Source organism: Pristiophorus japonicus, chromosome 2 (genome assembly GCF_044704955.1).
Source record: "Pristiophorus japonicus isolate sPriJap1 chromosome 2, sPriJap1.hap1, whole genome shotgun sequence".
Classification (NCBI taxonomy): domain Eukaryota; kingdom Metazoa; phylum Chordata; class Chondrichthyes; family Pristiophoridae; genus Pristiophorus; species Pristiophorus japonicus.
In genome coordinates this window covers 13258684-13278189 of record NC_091978.1, presented here as the reverse complement: position 1 = coordinate 13278189, position 19506 = coordinate 13258684, and positions in this window count along the sequence as shown.

Here is a 19506-nt window from a genome sequence, read left to right as displayed (position 1 = left end):
GTGGAGAGCACCAGTTCCGACTATCACAGGAGCGAGAGTGGAGAGCACCTGTTCCGACTATCGCAGGAGCGAGAGTGGAGAGCACCAGTTCCGACTATCGCAGGAGCGAGAGTGGGGAGCACCAGTTCCGAATATCACAGGAGAAAGAGTGGAGAGCACCAGTTCCGACTATCGCATAAGCGAGAATGGAGAGCACCGGTTCCGACTATCACAGGAGAGAGAGTGGAGATCACCAGTTCCGACTATCGCAGGACGCGAGATTGGGGAGCACCAGTTCCGACTATCGCAGGACGGGAGAGTGGAGGGCACCAGTTCCGACTATCGCAGGAGCGAGAGTGGAGAGCACCAGTTCCGACTATCGCAGGAGCGAGAGTGGGGAGCACCAGTTCCGACTATCGTAGGAGAGAGAGTGGAGAGCACCAGTTCCGACTATCGCAGGAGAGAGAGTGGGGAGCACCAGTTCCGACTATCACAGGAGAGAGAGTGGGGAGCATCAGTTCCGACTGTCGCAGGAGCGAGAGTGGAGAGCACCAGTTCCGACTATCACAGGAGCAAGAGTGGGGAGCACCAGTTCCGACTATCGCAGGAGCGAGAGTGGAGAGCACTTGTTCCGACTATCGCAGGAGAGAGAGTGGAGAGCACCAGTTCTGACTATCACAGGAGAGAGAGTGGAGAGCACCAGTTCCGACTATTACAATAGAGACAGTGGGGAGCACCAGTTCCGACTATCACAGGACGGGAGAGTGGGGAGCACCAGTTCCGACTATCACAGGACGGGAGAGTGGAGAGCACCAGTTCCGACTATCACAGGAGAGAGAGTGGAGAGCACCAGTTCTGACTATCACAATAGAGAGAGTGGAGAGCACCAGTTCCGACTATCACAATAGAGAGAGTGGGGAGCACCAGTTCCGACTATCACAGGACGGGAGAGTGGAGAACACTAGTTCCGACTATCGCAGGACGGGAGAGTGGAGAGCACCAGTTCCAACTATCACAGGAGTGAGAGTGGAGAGCACCAGTTCCGACTATCGCAGGAGCGAGAGTGGAGAGCACCAGTTCCGACTATCGCAGGAGCGAGAGTGGGGAGCAGCAGTTCCGACTATCACAGGAGAAAGAGTGGAGAGCACCAGTTCCGACTATCGCAGGAGCGAGAATGGAGAGCACCGGTTCCGACTATCACAGGAGAGAGAGTGGAGATCACCAGTTCCGACTATCGCAGGACGCGAGAGTGGGGAGCAACAGTTCCGACTATCGCAGGAGCGAGAGTGGAGAGCACCAGTTCCGACTATCGCAGGAGCGAGAGTGGGGAGCACCAGTTCCCACTATCACAGGAGAGAGAGTGGAGAGCACCAGTTCCGACTATCGCAGGAGCGAGAGTGGAGAGCACCAGTTCCGACTATCGCAGGAGCGAGAGTGGGGAGCACCAGTTCCGACTATCACAGGAGAAAGAGTGGAGAGCACCAGTTCCGACTATCGCAGGAGCGAGAGTGGAGAGCACCAGTTCTGACTATCACAGGAGAGAGATTGGGGTGCACCAGTTTTGACTATCACAATAGAGAGAGTGGGGAGCACCAGTTCCGACTATCGCAGGAGAAAGATTGTGGAGAGCACCAGTTCCGACTATCGCAGGGGAGAGATTGTGGAGAGCACCAGTTCTGACTATCGTAGGAGAGAGAGTGTGGAGCACCAGTTCCGACTATCGCAGGATAGAGACTGGGGAGCACCAATTCCGACTATAGCAGGAGAGAGAGTGGGGAGCACCAGTTTCGACTTTCGTAGGAGAGAGAGTGGAGAGCACCAGTTCCGACTATCACAGGAGAGAGAGTGGGGAGCACCAGTTCCGACTATCACAATAGAGAGAGTAGAGAGCACCAGTTCCGACTATCACAGGACGGGAGAGTGGGGAGCACCAGTTCCGACTATCGCAGGACGGGAGAGTGGAGGACACCAGTTCCGACTATCACAATAGAGAGAGTGGAGAGCACCAGTTCCGACTATCACAGGAGAGAGATTGGGGAGCACCAGTTCCGACTATCGCAGGAGCGAGAGTGGGGAGCACCAGTTCTGACTATCACAGAAGAGAGAGTGGAGAGCACGAGTTCCGACTATAACAGGAGAGAGAATGAGGAGCACGGGTTCCGACTATCACAGGAGAGAGAGTGGGGAGCACCAGTTCCGACTATCGCAGGAGAGAGATTGTGGTGAGCACCAGTACCGACTATCACAGGAGAGAGAGTGGGGAGCACCAGTTCCAACGATCGCAGGAGAGAGATTGTGGAGAGCACCAGTTCCGACTATCACAGGAGAGAGAATGGGGAGCACCAGTTCCGACTTTCACAATAGAGAGAGTGGAGAGCACCAGTTCCGACTATCACAATAGAGAGAGTGGGGAGCACCAGTTCCGACTATCACAGGACGGGAGAGTGGAGAGCACCAGTTCCGACTATCACAATAGAGAGAGTGGAGAACACCAGTTCCGACTATCACAGGAGAGAGAATGGGGAGCACCAGTTCTGACTATCACAGGAGAGAGAGTGGAGAGCACCAGTTCCGACTATTACAATAGAGACAGTGGGGAGCACCAGTTCCGACTATCACAGGACGGGAGAGTGGGGAGCACCAGTTCCGACTATCACAGGACGGGAGAGTGGAGAGCACCAGTTCCGACTATCACAGGAGAGAGAGTGGAGAGCACCAGTTCTGACTATCACAATAGAGAGAGTGGAGAGCACCAGTTCCGACTATCACAATAGAGAGAGTGGGGAGCACCAGTTCCGACTATCACAGGACGGGAGAGTGGAGAACACTAGTTCCGACTATCGCAGGACGGGAGAGTGGAGAGCACCAGTTCCAACTATCACAGGAGTGAGAGTGGAGAGCACCAGTTCCGACTATCGCAGGAGCGAGAGTGGAGAGCACCAGTTCCGACTATCGCAGGAGCGAGAGTGGGGAGCAGCAGTTCCGACTATCACAGGAGAAAGAGTGGAGAGCACCAGTTCCGACTATCGCAGGAGCGAGAATGGAGAGCACCGGTTCCGACTATCACAGGAGAGAGAGTGGAGATCACCAGTTCCGACTATCGCAGGACGCGAGAGTGGGGAGCAACAGTTCCGACTATCGCAGGAGCGAGAGTGGAGAGCACCAGTTCCGACTATCGCAGGAGCGAGAGTGGGGAGCACCAGTTCCCACTATCACAGGAGAGAGAGTGGAGAGCACCAGTTCCGACTATCGCAGGAGCGAGAGTGGAGAGCACCAGTTCCGACTATCGCAGGAGCGAGAGTGGGGAGCACCAGTTCCGACTATCACAGGAGAAAGAGTGGAGAGCACCAGTTCCGACTATCGCAGGAGCGAGAGTGGAGAGCACCAGTTCTGACTATCACAGGAGAGAGATTGGGGTGCACCAGTTTTGACTATCACAATAGAGAGAGTGGGGAGCACCAGTTCCGACTATCGCAGGAGAAAGATTGTGGAGAGCACCAGTTCCGACTATCGCAGGGGAGAGATTGTGGAGAGCACCAGTTCTGACTATCGTAGGAGAGAGAGTGTGGAGCACCAGTTCCGACTATCGCAGGATAGAGACTGGGGAGCACCAGTTCCGACTATAGCAGGAGAGAGAGTGGGGAGCACCAGTTTCGACTTTCGTAGGAGAGAGAGTGGAGAGCACCAGTTCCGACTATCACAGGAGAGAGAGTGGGGAGCACCAGTTCCGACTATCACAATAGAGAGAGTAGAGAGCACCAGTTCCGACTATCACAGGACGGGAGAGTGGGGAGCACCAGTTCCGACTATCGCAGGACGGGAGAGTGGAGGACACCAGTTCCGACTATCACAATAGAGAGAGTGGAGAGCACCAGTTCCGACTATCACAGGAGAGAGATTGGGGAGCACCAGTTCCGACTATCGCAGGAGCGAGAGTGGGGAGCACCAGTTCTGACTATCACAGAACAGAGAGTGGAGAGCACGAGTTCCGACTATAACAGGAGAGAGAATGAGGAGCACGAGTTCCGACTATCACAGGAGAGAGAGTGGGGAGCACCAGTTCCGACTATCGCAGGAGAGAGATTGTGGTGAGCACCAGTACCGACTATCACAGGAGAGAGAGTGGGGAGCACCAGTTCCAACGATCGCAGGAGAGAGATTGTGGAGAGCACCAGTTCCGACTATCACAGGAGAGAGAGTGGGGAGCACCAGTTCCGACTTTCACAATAGAGAGAGTGGAGAGCACCAGTTCCGACTATCACAATAGAGAGAGTGGGGAGCACCAGTTCCGACTATCACAGGACGGGAGAGTGGAGAGCACCAGTTCCGACTATCACAATAGAGAGAGTGGAGAACACCAGTTCCGACTATCACAGGAGAGAGAATGGGGAGCACCAGTTCTGACTATCACAATAGAGAGAGTGGGGAGCACCAGTTCCGACTATCGTAGGAGAGAGATTGTGGAGAGCACCAGTTCCGACTATCGCAGGAGAGAGATTGTGGAGAGCACCAGTTCTGACGATCGTTGGAGAGAGAGTGTGGAGCACCAGTTCCGACTATCGCAGGAGAGAGACTGGGGAGCACCAGTTCCGACTATCGCAGGAGCGAGAGTGGAGAGCACCAGTTCCGACTATCACAGGAGAAAGAGTGGAGAGCACCAGTTCCGACTATCGCAGGAAGAGAGATTGTGGAGAGCACCAGTTCCGACTATCACAGGAGAGAGAGTGGGGAGCACCAGTTCCGACTATCGCAGGAGCGAGAGTGGAGAGCACCAGTTCTGACTATCACAGGAGAGAGAGTGGAGAGCACCAGTTCCGACTATCGCAGGAGAGAGATTGTGGAGAGCACCACTTCCGACTATCACAGGAGAGAGAGTGTGGAGCACCAGTTCCGACTATCACAATACAGAGAGTGGAGAGCACCAGTTCCGACTTTCACAATAGAGAGAGTGGAGAGCACCAGTTCCGACTATCACAGGACGGGAGAGTGGGGAGCACCAGTTCCGACTATCGCAGGACGGGAGAGTGGGGAGCACCAGTTCCGACTATCGCAGGACGGGAGAGTGGAGGGCACCAGTTCCGACTATCACAATAGAGAGAGTGGAGAGCACCAGTTCCGACTATCACAGGAGAGAGATTGGGGAGCACCAGTTCCGACTATCGCAGGAGCGAGAGTGGAGAGCACCAGTTCCAACTATCGCAGGAGCGAGAGTGGGGAGCACCAGTTCCGACTATCACAGGAGAGAGAGTGGAGAGCACCAGTTCCGAGTATCGCAGGAGCGAGAGTGGAGAGCACAGGTTCCGACTATCGCAGGAGCGAGAGTGGGGAGCACCAGTTCCGACTATCACAAGAGAAAGAGTGGAGAGCACCAGTTCCGACTATCGCAGGAGCGAGAGTGGAGAGCACCAGTTCTGACTATCGCAGGAGCGAGATTGGGGAGCACCAGTTCCGACTATCGCAGGATAGAGAGTGGGGAGCACCAGTTCCGACTATCGCAGGAGAGAGAGTGGGGAGCACCAGTTCCGACTATCACAGGAGAGAGAGTGGGGAGCATCAGTTCCGACTGTCGCAGGAGCGAGAGTGGAGAGCACCAGTTCCGACTATCACAGGAGCAAGAGTGGGGAGCACCAGTTCCGACTATCGCAGGAGCGAGAGTGGAGAGCACTTGTTCCGACTATCGCAGGAGAGAGAGTGGAGAGCACCAGTTCTGACTATCACAGGAGAGAGAGTGGAGAGCACCAGTTCCGACTATTACAATAGAGACAGTGGGGTGCACCAGTTCCGACTATCACAGGACGGGAGAGTGGGGAGCACCAGTTCCGACTATCACAGGACGGGAGAGTGGAGAGCACCAGTTCCGACTATCACAGGAGAGAGAGTGGAGAGCACCAGTTCTGACTATCACAATAGAGAGAGTGGAGAGCACCAGTTCCGACTATCACAATAGAGAGAGTGGGGAGCACCAGTTCCGACTATCACAGGACGGGAGAGTGGAGAACACTAGTTCCGACTATCGCAGGACGGGAGAGTGGAGAGCACCAGTTCCGACTATCACAGGAGTGAGAGTGGAGAGCACCAGTTCCGACTATCGCAGGAGCGAGAGTGGAGAGCACCAGTTCCGACTATCGCAGGAGCGAGAGTGGGGAGCACCAGTTCCGACTATCACAGGAGAAAGAGTGGAGAGCACCAGTTCCGACTATCGCAGGAGCGAGAATGGAGAGCACCGGTTCCGACTATCACAGGAGAGAGAGTGGAGATCACCAGTTCCGACTATCGCAGGACGCGAGAGTGGGGAGCAACAGTTCCGACTATCGCAAGAGCGAGAGTGGAGAGCACCAGTTCCGACTATCGCAGGAGCGAGAGTGGGGAGCACCAGTTCCCACTATCACAGGAGAGAGAGTGGAGAGCACCAGTTCCGACTATCGCAGGAGCGAGAGTGGAGAGCACCAGTTCCGACTATCGCAGGAGCGAGAGTGGGGAGCACCAGTTCCGACTATCACAGGAGAAAGAGTGGAGAGCACCAGTTCCGACTATCGCAGGAGCGAGAGTGGAGAGCACCAGTTCTGACTATCACAGGAGAGAGATTGGGGTGCACCAGTTCTGACTATCACAATAGAGAGAGTGGGGAGCACCAGTTCCGACTATCGCAGGAGAGAGATTGTGGAGAGCACCAGTTCCGACTATCGCAGGGGAGAGATTGTGGAGAGCACCAGTTCTGACTATCGTAGGAGAGAGAGTGTGGAGCACCAGTTCCGACTATCGCAGGATAGAGACTGGGGAGCACCAGTTCCGACTATAGCAGGAGAGAGAGTGGGGAGCACCAGTTTCGACTTTCGTAGGAGAGAGAGTGGAGAGCACCAGTTCCGACTATCACAGGAGAGAGAGTGGGGAGCACCAGTTCCGACTATCACAATAGAGAGAGTAGAGAGCACCAGTTCCGACTATCACAGGACGGGAGAGTGGGGAGCACCAGTTCCGACTATCGCAGGACGGGAGAGTGGAGGACACCAGTTCCGACTATCACAATAGAGAGAGTGGAGAGCACCAGTTCCGACTATCACAGGAGAGAGATTGGGGAGCACCAGTTCCGACTATCGCAGGAGCGAGAGTGGAGAGCACCAGTTCCGACTATCGCAGGAGCGAGAGTGGGGAGCACCAGTTCTGACTATCACAGAAGAGAGAGTGGAGAGCACGAGTTCCGACTATAACAGGAGAAGGAATGAGGAGCACGAGTTCCGACTATCACAGGAGAGAGAGTGGGGAGCACCAGTTCCGACTATCGCAGGAGAGAGATTGTGGTGAGCACCAGTAGCGACTATCACAGGAGAGAGAGTGGGGAGCACCAGTTCCAACGATCGCAGGAGAGAGATTGTGGAGAGCACCAGTTCCGACTATCACAGGAGAGAGAATGGGGAGCACCAGTTCCGACTTTCACAATAGAGAGAGTGGAGATCACCAGTTCCGACTATCACAGGACGGGAGAGTGGAGAGCACCAGTTCCGACTATCACAATAGAGAGAGTGGGGAGCACCAGTTCCGACTATCACAGGAGAGAGAATGGGGAGCAACAGTTCCGACTATCACAATAGAGAGAATGGAGAGCACCAGTTCCGACTATCACAGGACGGGAGAGTGGAGAGCACCAGTTCCGACTATCACAATAGAGAGAGTGGAGAACACCAGTTCCGACTATCACAGGAGAGAGAATGGGGAGCACCAGTTCTGACTATCACAATAGAGAGAGTGGGGAGCACCAGTTCCGACTATCGTAGGAGAGAGATTGTGGAGAGCACCAGTTCCGACTATCGCAGGAGAGAGATTGTGGAGAGCACCAGTTCTGACGATCGTTGGAGAGAGAGTGTGGAGCACCAGTTCCGACTATCGCAGGAGAGAGACTGGGGAGCACCAGTTCCGACTATCGCAGGAGCGAGAGTGGAGAGCACCAGTTCCGACTATCACAGGAGAAAGAGTGGAGAGCACCAGTTCCGACTATCGCAGGAAGAGAGATTGTGGAGAGCACCAGTTCCGACTATCACAGGAGAGAGAGTGGGGAGCACCAGTTCCGACTATCGCAGGAGCGAGAGTGGAGAGCACCAGTTCTGACTATCACAGGAGAGAGAGTGGAGAGCACCAGTTCCGACTATCGCAGGAGAGAGATTGTGGAGAGCACCACTTCCGACTATCACAGGAGAGAGAGTGTGGAGCACCAGTTCCGACTATCACAATACAGAGAGTGGAGAGCACCAGTTCCGACTTTCACAATAGAGAGAGTGGAGTGCACCAGTTCCGACTATCACAGGACGGGAGAGTGGGGAGCACCAGTTCCGACTATCGCAGGACGGGAGAGTGGGGAGCACCAGTTCCGACTATCGCCGGACGGGAGAGTGGAGGGCACCAGTTCCGACTATCACAATAGAGAGAGTGGAGAGCACCAGTTCCGACTATCACAGGAGAGAGATTGGGGAGCACCAGTTCCGACTATCGCAGGAGCGAGAGTGGAGAGCACCAGTTCCAACTATCGCAGGAGCGAGAGTGGGGAGCACCAGTTCCGACTATCACAGGAGAGAGAGTGGAGAGCACCAGTTCCGAGTATCGCAGGAGCGAGAGTGGAGAGCACCAGTTCCGACTATCGCAGGAGAGAGAATGGGGAGCACCAGTTCCGACTATCGCAGGAGAGAGATTGTGGAGAGCACCACTTCCGACTATCACAGGAGAGAGAGTGTGGAGCACCAGTTCCGACTATCACAATACAGAGAGTGGAGAGCACCAGTTCCGACTTTCACAATAGAGAGAGTGGAGAGCACCAGTTCCGACTATCACAGGACGGGAGAGTGGGGAGCACCAGTTCCGACTATCGCAGGACGGGAGAGTGGGGAGCACCAGTTCCGACTATCGCAGGACGGGAGAGTGGAGGGCACCAGTTCCGACTATCACAATAGAGAGAGTGGAGAGCACCAGTTCCGACTATCACAGGAGAGAGATTGGGGAGCACCAGTTCCGACTATCGCAGGAGCGAGAGTGGAGAGCACCAGTTCCAACTATCGCAGGAGCGAGAGTGGGGAGCACCAGTTCCGACTATCACAGGAGAGAGAGTGGAGAGCACCAGTTCCGAGTATCGCAGGAGCGAGAGTGGAGAGCACCAGTTCCGACTATCGCAGGAGCGAGAGTGGGGAGCACCAGTTCCGACTATCACAAGAGAAAGAGTGGAGAGCACCAGTTCCGACTATCGCAGGAGCGAGAGTGGAGAGCACCAGTTCTGACTATCACAGGAGTGAGATTGGGGAGCACCAGTTCTGACTATCACAATAGAGAGAGTGGGGAGCACCAGTTCCGACTATCGTAGGAGAGAGATTGTGGAGAGCACCAGTTCCGACTATCGCAGGAGAGAGATTGTGGAGAGCACCAGTTCTGACTATCGTAGAAGAGAGAGTGTGGAGCACCAGTTCCGACTATCGCAGGATAGAGACTGGGGAGCACCAGTTCCGACTATCGCAGGAGCGAGAGTGGAGAGCACCAGTTCCGACTATCACAGGAGAGAGAGTGGAGATCACCAGTTCCGACTATCGCAGGACGCGAGAGTGGGGAGCACCAGTTCCAACTATCGCAGGAGCGAGAGTGGGGAGCACCAGTTCCCACTATCACAAGAGAGAGAGTGGAGAGCACCAGTTCCGACTATCACAGGAGAAAGAGTGGAGAGCACCAGTTCCGACTATCGCAGGAGCGAGAGTGGAGAGCACCAGTTCTGACTATCACAGGAGAGAGATTGGGGAGCACCAGTTCTGACTATCACAATAGAGAGAGTGGGGAGCACCAGTTCCGACTATCGTAGGAGAGAGATTGTGGAGAGCACCAGTTCCGACTATCGCAGGAGAGAGATTGTGGAGAGCACCAGTTCTGACTAGCGTAGGAGAGAGAGTGTGGAGCACCAGTTCCGACTATCGCAGGATAGAGACTGGGGAGCACCAATTCCGACTATAGCAGGAGCGAGAGTGGAGAGCACCAGTTCCGACTATCACAGGAGAGAGAGTGGAGAGCACCAGTTCTGACTATCGCAGGAAGAGAGATTGTGGAGAGCACCAGTTCCGACTATCACAGGAGAGAAAGTGGTGAGCACCAGTTCCGACTATCGCAGGAGAGAGATTGTGGAGAGCACCAGTTCCGACTATCACAGGAGAGAGAGTGGGGAGCACCAGTTCCGACTATCACAATAGAGAGAGTGGAGAGCACCAGTTCCGACTATCACAATAGAGAGAGTGGAGAGCACCAGTTCCGACTTTCACAATAGAGAGAGTGGAGAGCACCAGTTCCGACTATCACAGGATGGGAGAGAGGGGAGCACCAGTTCCGACTATCGCAGGACGGGAGAGTGGAGGACACCAGTTCCGACTATCACAATAGAGAGAGTGGAGAGCACCAGTTCCGACTATCACAGGAGAGAGAGTGGAGAGCACCAGTTCCGACTATCGCAGGAGCGAGAGTAGAGAGCACCAGTTCCGACTATCGCAGGAGCGAGAGTGGGGAGCACCAGTTCCGACTATCACAGGAGAAAGAGTGGAGAGCACCAGTTCCGACTATCGCAGGAGCGAGAGTGGAGAGCACCGGTTCCGACTATCACAGGAGAGAGATTGGGGAGCACCAGTTCCGACTATCACAGGAGAGAGATTGGAGAGCACCAGTTCCGACTATCACAGGAGAGAAAGTGGAGAGCACCAGTTCCGACTATCACAATAGAGAGAGTGGAGAGCAACAGTTCCGACTATCACAGGACGGGAGAGTGGAGAGCCCCAGTTCCGACTATCGTAGGAGAGAGATTGTGGAGAGCACCAGTTCAGACTATCGCAGGAGAGAGATTGTGCAGAGCACCAGTTCCGACTATTGTAGGAGAGAGAGTGGAGAGCACCAGTTCCGACTATCGCAGGAGAGAGAGTGGGGAGCACCAGTTCCGACTATCGTAGGAGAGAGAGTGGAGAGCACCAGTTCCGATTATCACAGGAGAGAGAGTGGAGAGCACCAGTTCTGACTATCACAATAGAGAGAGTGGGGAGCACCAGTTCCGACTATCACAATAGAGAGAGTGGGGAGCACCAGTTCCGACTATCACAGGACGGGAGAGTGGAGAGCACTAGTTCCGACTATCGCAGGACGGGAGAGTGGAGAGCACCAGTTCCGACTATCACAGGAGCGAGAGTGGAGAGCACCAGTTCCGACTATCGCAGGAGCGAGAGTGGAGCGCACCAGTTCCGACTATCGCAGGAGCGAGAGTGGGGAGCACCAATTCCGACTATCACAGGAGAAAGAGTGGAGAGCACCAGTTCCGACTATCGCAGGAGCGAGAATGGAGAGCACCGGTTCCGACTATCACAGGAGAGAGATTGGGGAGCACCAGTTCCGACTATCACAGGAGAGAGATTGGGGAGCACCAGTTCCGACTATCACAGGAGAGAAAGTGGAGAGCACCAGTTCCGACTATCACAATAGAGAGAGTGGAGAGCACCAGTTCCGACTATCACAGGACGGTAGAGTGGAGAGCACCAGTTCCGACTATCGTAGGAGAGAGATTGTGGAGAGCACCAGTTCAGACTATCGCAGGAGAGAGATTGTGCAGAGCACCAGTTCCGACTATTGTAGGAGAGAGAGTGGAGAGCACCAGTTCCGACTATCGCAGGAGAGAGAGTGGGGAGCACCAGCTCCGACTATCGTAGGAGAGAGAATGGAGAGCACCAGTTCCGACTATCACAGGAGAGAGAGTGGGGAGCACCAGTTCCGACTATCGTAGGAGTGAGAGTGGAGAGCACCAGTTCCGACTATCGCAGGAGAGAGAGTGGGGAGCACCAGTTCCGACTATCACAGGAGAGAGAGTGGGGAGCACCAGTTCTGACTATCGCAGGAGCGAGAGTGGAGAGCACCAGTTCCGACTATCACAGGAGCAAGAGTGGGAAGCACCAGTTCCGACTATCGCAGGAGCGAGAGTGGAGAGCACCAGTTCCGACTATCGCAGGAGAGAGAGTGGAGAGCACCAGTTCTGACTATCACAGGAGAGAGAGTGGAGAGCACCAGTTCCGACTATCACAATAGAGAGAGTGGGGAGCACCAGTTCCGACTATCACAGGACGGGAGAGTGGGGAGCACCAGTTCCGACTATCACAGGACGGGAGAGTGGAGAGCACCAGTTCCGACTATCACAGGAGAGAGAGTGGGGAGCACCAGTTCTGACTATCACAATAGAGAGAGTGGAGAGCACCAGTTCCGACTATCACAATAGAGAGAGTGGGGAGCACCAGTTCCGACTATCACAGGACGGGAGAGTGGAGAGCACTAGTTCCGACTATCGCAGCAGAGAGAGTGGGGAGCACCAGTTCCGACTATCGTAGGAGAGAGAGTGGAGAGCACCAGTTCCGACTATCGCAGGAGAGAGAGTGGGGAGCACCAGTTCCGACTATCACAGGAGAGAGAGTGGGGAGCATCAGTTCCGACTATCGCAGGAGCGAGAGTGGAGAGCACCAGTTCCGACTATCACAGGAGCAAGAGTGGGGAGCACCAGTTCCGACTAACGCAGGAGCGAGAGTGGAGAGCACCAGTTCCGACTATCGCAGGAGAGAGAGTGGAGAGCACCAGTTCTGACTATCACAGGAGAGAGAGTGGGGAGCACCAGTTCCGACTATCACAGGACGGGAGAGTGGGGAGCACCAGTTCCGACTATCACAGGACGGGAGAGTGGAGAGCACCCGTTCCGACTATCACAGGAGAGAGAGTGGGGAGCACCAGTTCCGACTATCACAGGACGGGAGAGTGGGGAGCACCAGTTCCGACTATCACAGGACGGGAGAGTGGGGAGCACCAGTTCCGACTATCACAGGACGGAAAGTGGAGAGCACCAGTTCCGACTATCACAGGAGAGAGAGTGGGGAGCACCAGTTCTGACTATCACAATAGAGAGAGTGGAGAGCACCAGTTCCGACTATCACAATAGAGAGAGTGGGGAGCTCCAGTTCCGACTATCACAGGACGGGAGAGTGGAGAGCACTAGTTCCGACTATCGCAGGACGGGAGAGTGGGGAGCACCAGTTCCGACTGTCACAATAGAGAGAGTGGGGAGCACCAGTTCCGACTATCACAGGACGGGAGAGTGGAGAGCACCAGTTCTGACTATCACAGGACGGGAGAGTGGGGTGCACCAGTTCCGACTATCACAGGACGGGAGAGTGGAGAGCACCAGTTCCGACTATCACAGGAGAGAGAGTGGGGAGCACCAGTTCTGACTATCACAATAGAGAGAGTGGAGAGCACCAGTTCCGACTATCACAATAGAGAAGGTGGGGAGCACCAGTTCCGACTATCACAGGACGGGAGAGTGGAGAGCACTAGTTCCGACTATCGCAGGACGGGAGAGTGGGGAGCACCAGTTCCGACTGTCACAATAGAGAGAGTGGGGAGCACCAGTTCCGACTATCACAGGACGGGAGAGTGGAGAGCATCAGTTCTGACTATCACAGGACGGGAGAGTGGAGAGCACCAGTTCCGACTATCACAATAGAGAGAGTGGGGAGCACCAGTTCCGACTATCGCAGGAGAGAGATTTTGGAGAGCACCAGTTCTGACTATCGTAGGAGAGAGAGTGGGGAGCACCAGTTCCGACTATCGTAGGAGAGACAGTGGAGAGCACCAGTTCCGACTATCGTAGGAGAGAGAGTGGAGCGCACCAGTTCCGACTATCGGAGGAGAGAGAGTGGAGAGCACCAGTTCCGACTATCGTAGGAGAGAGAGTGGAGAGCACCAGTTCCGACTATCGTAGGAGAGAGAGTGGAGAGCACCCGTTCCGACTATCGTAGGAGAGAGAGTGGGGAGCACCAGTTCCAACTACCACAGGAGAGACAGTGGACAGCACCAGTTCCGGCTATCACAGAGAGAGATTGTGGAGAGCCCCAGTTCCGACTATCGTAGGAGAGAGAGTGGAGAGCACCAGTTCCGACTATCGCAGGAGAGAGAGTGGAGAGCACCCGTTCCGACTATCGTAGGAGAGAAAGTGGAGAGCACCAGTTCCGACTATCGCAGGAGAGAGAGTGGAGAGCACCCGTTCCGACTATCGTAGGAGAGAGAGTGGGGAGCACCAGTTCCGACTATCGCAGGAGCGAGAGTGGGGAGCACCAGTTCCGACTATCGCAGGAGAGAGAGTGGGGAGCACCAGTTCCGACTATCACAATAGAGAGAGTGGGGAGCACCAGTTCCGACTATCGCAGGAGAGAGAGTGGGGAGCACCAGTTCCGACTATCGCAGGAGAGAGAGTGGGGAGCACCAGTTCCATCATAGCATGGAGGTCTTGGACAATGAGGTGTGGAAAAGATTGAGCAGGCATGGGACTGCAAAGAATGAAGTTTGCCCTCCCTGACCACTGCCTGTAATTCGCGCTCCCCAAGCGGCCGGCTGAGGTGACCACGCTCCCTGCAGCTGCCGTTGTTGATGCCTGGCAATATTGCGTGGGCGGGAATGAATATCACATCCGGGGCGGTAACGGGGCGCTGCGCGTGATTACCTCACGATCCATAGTGCTATAGAGAGCGAGGCAGTAAGTGTTGGCACCAGCGCAAAACCGTGCCCGGTCTGTAACCCCTTAGTGCACCGTTACTGCCCCCTACAGATGCTAACGGGAGGCACAAAACAGCAAAATTTCCCCCACCCCCCCAACCCCCCACTGTCAGTGTCAGTAATGGTAACCATCAAACAATCGAATTGTCGTAAAAATCCCTCAGGCAACGAAATCTGCCGTCCTTACCCGATCTGGGCCTATTATATGACACCAGACCCACAGCAATGTGGTTGACTCTTAACTGCCCTCTGAAATAGCCCAGTGAGCCACTCAGTCATGCCAAACCGCTCGAAAGAAGTATACTCTGAATAAAATCGGATGGAACACCCGGCATTGACCCAATCACCGGACACGACGATGGGAGTTTCCTTCACCACACGGACTGCAGTGGTTCAAGAAGGCGGCTCACCACCACCTTCTCAAGGGAAATTAGGAACAGGCAATAAATGCCGGCCTTGCCAGTGACACCCACATCCCGTGCATGAATAAAAAACAACCCGGTGGAATGCTCAGGCTGAGAAGACTGCCGATAGCAAACGAGCACCAACCAGTGAGAGAGAGAGTGCCGCCAACAGGCAGCAGGGGAACAAAATGCTAGACGTGCAGTGTCCAAAGTTCAGTACAGCAAGTCAAAACAAGAAAGCAGGAATTATCCCTCTCACAAAATTCAGGCCCCCTGGCTTGAACATAAGAACATAAGAAATAGGAGTAGGCCAAATGGCCCCTCGAGCCTGCTCCGCTATTCAATACGATCATGGCTGATCCGATCATGGACTCAGGTCTACTTCCCCGCCCGCTCCCCATAACCCCTTATTTCATTATCGGTTACATTTATTCAATGACCCAACTTCCACAGCTCTCTGAGGCAGCGAATTCCACAGACTTACAACCCTCTGAGAGAAGAAATTCCTCCTTATCTCAGTTTTAAATGGGAGGCCCCTTATTCTAAGATCATGCCCCCTAGTTCTAGTCTCCCCCATCAGTGGAAACAGACTCTCTGCATCCACCTTGTCAAGCCCCCTCATAATCTTATACGTTTCGATAAGATCACCTCTCAGTCTTCCGAATTCCAATGAGTAGAGGCCCAACCTACTCAACCTTTCCTCATAAGTCAACCCCCTCATCCCCAGAATCAACCGAGTGAACCTTCTCTGAACTGCCTCCACAGGAACTATATCCTTTCGTAAATTCTGGGGTTCAGGAGCAAATGGCATGCAATTCTCCCAGGGCTCATTTTATGAGGGTGCTCACTAAATGGGGAATGGCGCTGTGATAGACCAGAAGGTCTATCTTTCTGGGGTCTGTTATTTGGTGCCTGTAACCAGGCCAGTGCACTCACTTTTCTTCTGTAGAATTGCCACTTCAGAACTAAATATCTAGCTGTATTTATATTTAGCTGCATGTCTACAGATCTATATTTACATCTGTCCATATAATACCTACTTATTTACATTTATCTGTGTTTATACCTATCCAATATCTCTGACCTTTTCCAGTTCTGCTGAAAGGTCATCGACCTGAAATGGTAACTCTCCACAGATACTGCTGAGTATTTCCAGTATTTTCTGTTTTTATTTGCTATCTATGTAGGAGTTCCGAGTAGAGCACTTGCTTTGGGAGTCTTGTATCAGGCATGCAGATGATGTGGCCCACCCAACGGAGCTGGTCGAGTGTGGCCTGATCGAGAACACTGACGTTGGTGCATCTATCCCCTCAGGGGATTTGTAGGATCTTGCGGAGACAGCGTTGGTGGTATTTCTCCAGCGATTTGGGGTGTCTACTGCAGATGGTCCATGTCTCTGAGCCATATAGCAGGGCACGGCAAGCAAGCCCCAGGTGGGCAGAGGAAACATTTCAAGGACACCCTCAAAGCCTCGCTGATAAAATGCAACATCCCCAACGACACCTGGAAGTCCCTGGCCAAAGACCGCCCTAAATGGAGGAAGTGCATCTGGGAGGGCGCTGAGCACCTTGAGTCTCATCGCCGAGAGCATGCAGAAAACAAGCGCAGGCAGCGGAAGGAGCGTGCGGCAAACCAGACTCCCCACCCACCCTTTCCTTCAACCACTGTCTGTCCCACCTGCGACAGAGACTGTAATTCCCATATTGGACTGTTCAGTCACCTAAGAACTCAATTTTAGAGTGAAAGCAAGTCTTCCTCAATTTTGAGTGATTGCCTATGATGATGATGATGGTCTGTCTATCTATCTAGCTATCCATATAAATCTATCTATAAATGCATCTATTTATATCTATCTGTTCTTAGATCCATCTGCATCTATCAACATAGTTATATCTGTACTTGTATCTACCTCTATCTATCGATCTATCTATCTATCTCTCTATATCTCTATCTATCTATCTATCGCTATCTGAATATATATCTATCTCTTTCTATCTGGCTGTATTTATGTATTTCTATCTGCATTCATATTTTTTCTATTGATAAGTATCTGTAGTTATATGTGTCTGTATTTATATCTGTTTTAGATGTATCTTTGCTTATCTATCTCGATCTATGTTTAGGTCTAACTGTGGCTCTATTTATCTGTATTTATATATATATATCTGTGCTTATTTCTATCTATCTATATCTTTATTTACATGTATCTGTATTTATAGCTACCTATTTGTATTTATTTCTATCGATCATCATTTATATCTGTTTGTATTGATATATCTGTATTTCTATTCACCTTGTTTAGAATATACACGTGTGTGTGTGCACTTATATCTTTCTGTATTTCTATTTATTCATTTACATGTATCTATCTGAATCTGTCTGTAATTGTATCAATCTGTATTTGTATTTATCTGCATTGTTTCTATATTTGTTTTGTTTTATAAATCTGTCCGTATTAAGATATATGTGCACATGTCTATGTTTATATCCAGCTGTGTTTACACCCTCCATAAACTTGAGGTCATCCACAAATCATTCCTAGCTCGCACCAAGTTCCATTCACCTATCACCCCTGTGGACCTCGGGCTGGAATTTCGGGTGGTTTGCGACCGGGTTGTTTTACTGGGCTTTGAACCTCCGTGACGAAAACCCTGTCACAAAGCCCGGGGGCGATCCTCGGCTCCTTTTTTGCGGCGGCGTCGGGGAGAGCTCCGCCGGACGTGTACCAACTCGGATTGGGTTACCGTCCGAGTTTTGGTTCTTTCCCGACCTGTACGCTGCACCCAGAACAGCAACAGGTAAAACCTGCCAGTGCATCCCTGCCGGAAGCGGTAAGTTAGAAAACCCGCAAAAAAAGATCAGTTAAACTTTTTTCTTTCTAAATTTATTTTCAGTGATTTGGTAGCTAAGGGTCTTGGTAATGTTGTTTGAGTGTTTGTTTGAATTCCCTCCCCAGCCCCCCGCCTCAGCAAGGACTCTCTCGCAGCGCAAATGACCCCGCACTAAAGTTGGCGAGGATCATGTTTTGCACCACGAATGTTTGTGCAACGCCTCCCTTATCCTGGTACATACCCCGAAGGCCAAAAGTTCAGCCTAAAATCGGTAACTCAGCGAGAACGGTAATTTTCATGTATTGTTACTTTTCGCCAAACCCCAAAAATCCGGCTCCTGGTTCGATAGCGCCACAATTTTAAAATTCTCATCCTTCTTTTCAAATCGACACTGAGTAGTATTTTCTGTTTTTACCTCAAATCCCTCCATGGCCTCGCCCCTCCCTATCTCTGCAAATCCCCTGGGAGCATAGACGCACCAACATCAGTGTCCTCGATCAGGCCGACATCCCCAGCATCGAAGCACTGACCACTCTCGACCAGCTCCGTTGGGCGGGCCACATTGTCCGCATGCTCAACACGAGACTCTCAAAGCATGCGCTCTACTCCAAACTCCTACGTGGCAAGTGAGTCCCAGGTGGGCAAAGGAAACGCTTCAGGGACACCCTCAAAGCCTCCCTGATAAAATGCAACATCCCCACCGACACCTGGGAGTCCCTGGCCAAAGACCGCCCTAAGTGGAGGAAGAGCATCTGGGAGGGCGCTGAGCACCTCGAGTCTCGTCGCCGAGAGCATGCAGAAAACAAGCGCAGGCAGCGGAAGGAGCGTGCGGCAAACCAGACTCCCCACCCACCCTTTCCTTCAACCACTGTCTGTCCCACCTGTCACACAGACTGTAATTCCCGTATTGGACTGTTCAGTCACCTGAGAACTCACTTTTAGAGTGGAAGCAAGTCTCCCTCGACTCCAAGGGACTGTCTATGATGATGATGATGAATCACCTCCAGCCCCACAACCCCCCCGAGATATCTGAACTCCTCTCATTCTGCCCTCTTGAGCATCCCTGATTATAATCGCTCCACCATTAATGGCTGTGCCTTGGCCCTAAGTTCTGAAATTCCTCCCTAAACCTCTGCATCATTCTACCTCCCTCTCCTCCTTTAAGACATTCCTTAAAACCTACCTCTCTTACCAAGCTTTTGGTCATCTGCCCTAATATCTCCTTATGTGGCTCGGTGCCAAATTCTTTGTTTAATGCACCTTGAAGCACCTTGGGACATTTTATCAAATTAAAGGCATTGAATAAGTACAAGTTGTTGATATTTTTGGCCCATTGTCTTTGAATTTATATGTATCTGTTTATAGCTGTTTGTACGTATCTGTTATCTATTTATCTATATTTCTATCTGCATTTAGCTCTACCTTTATTTAATTTCCTGTGTGTTTATTTCTCTGCATTAGTGTCAATCAGTATTTCCGTCAGCTGTATTTGAAACCATCTGTATTTATATCAATATCTATCTCTGTATTGGCATCTAGTTATCGAATTAACTTATGGATATAGACAGACAAAAAGTGTTCCTTGCGATCAGCTGTTTTTTTTCTCTCTCTCTCTGTTTCAATATAGATTGAAACAACGACAGACAGATCAAAGAAAGACTTGGATTTATATAGCGCCTTTCACGGCCACCGGACGTCTCAAAGTGCTT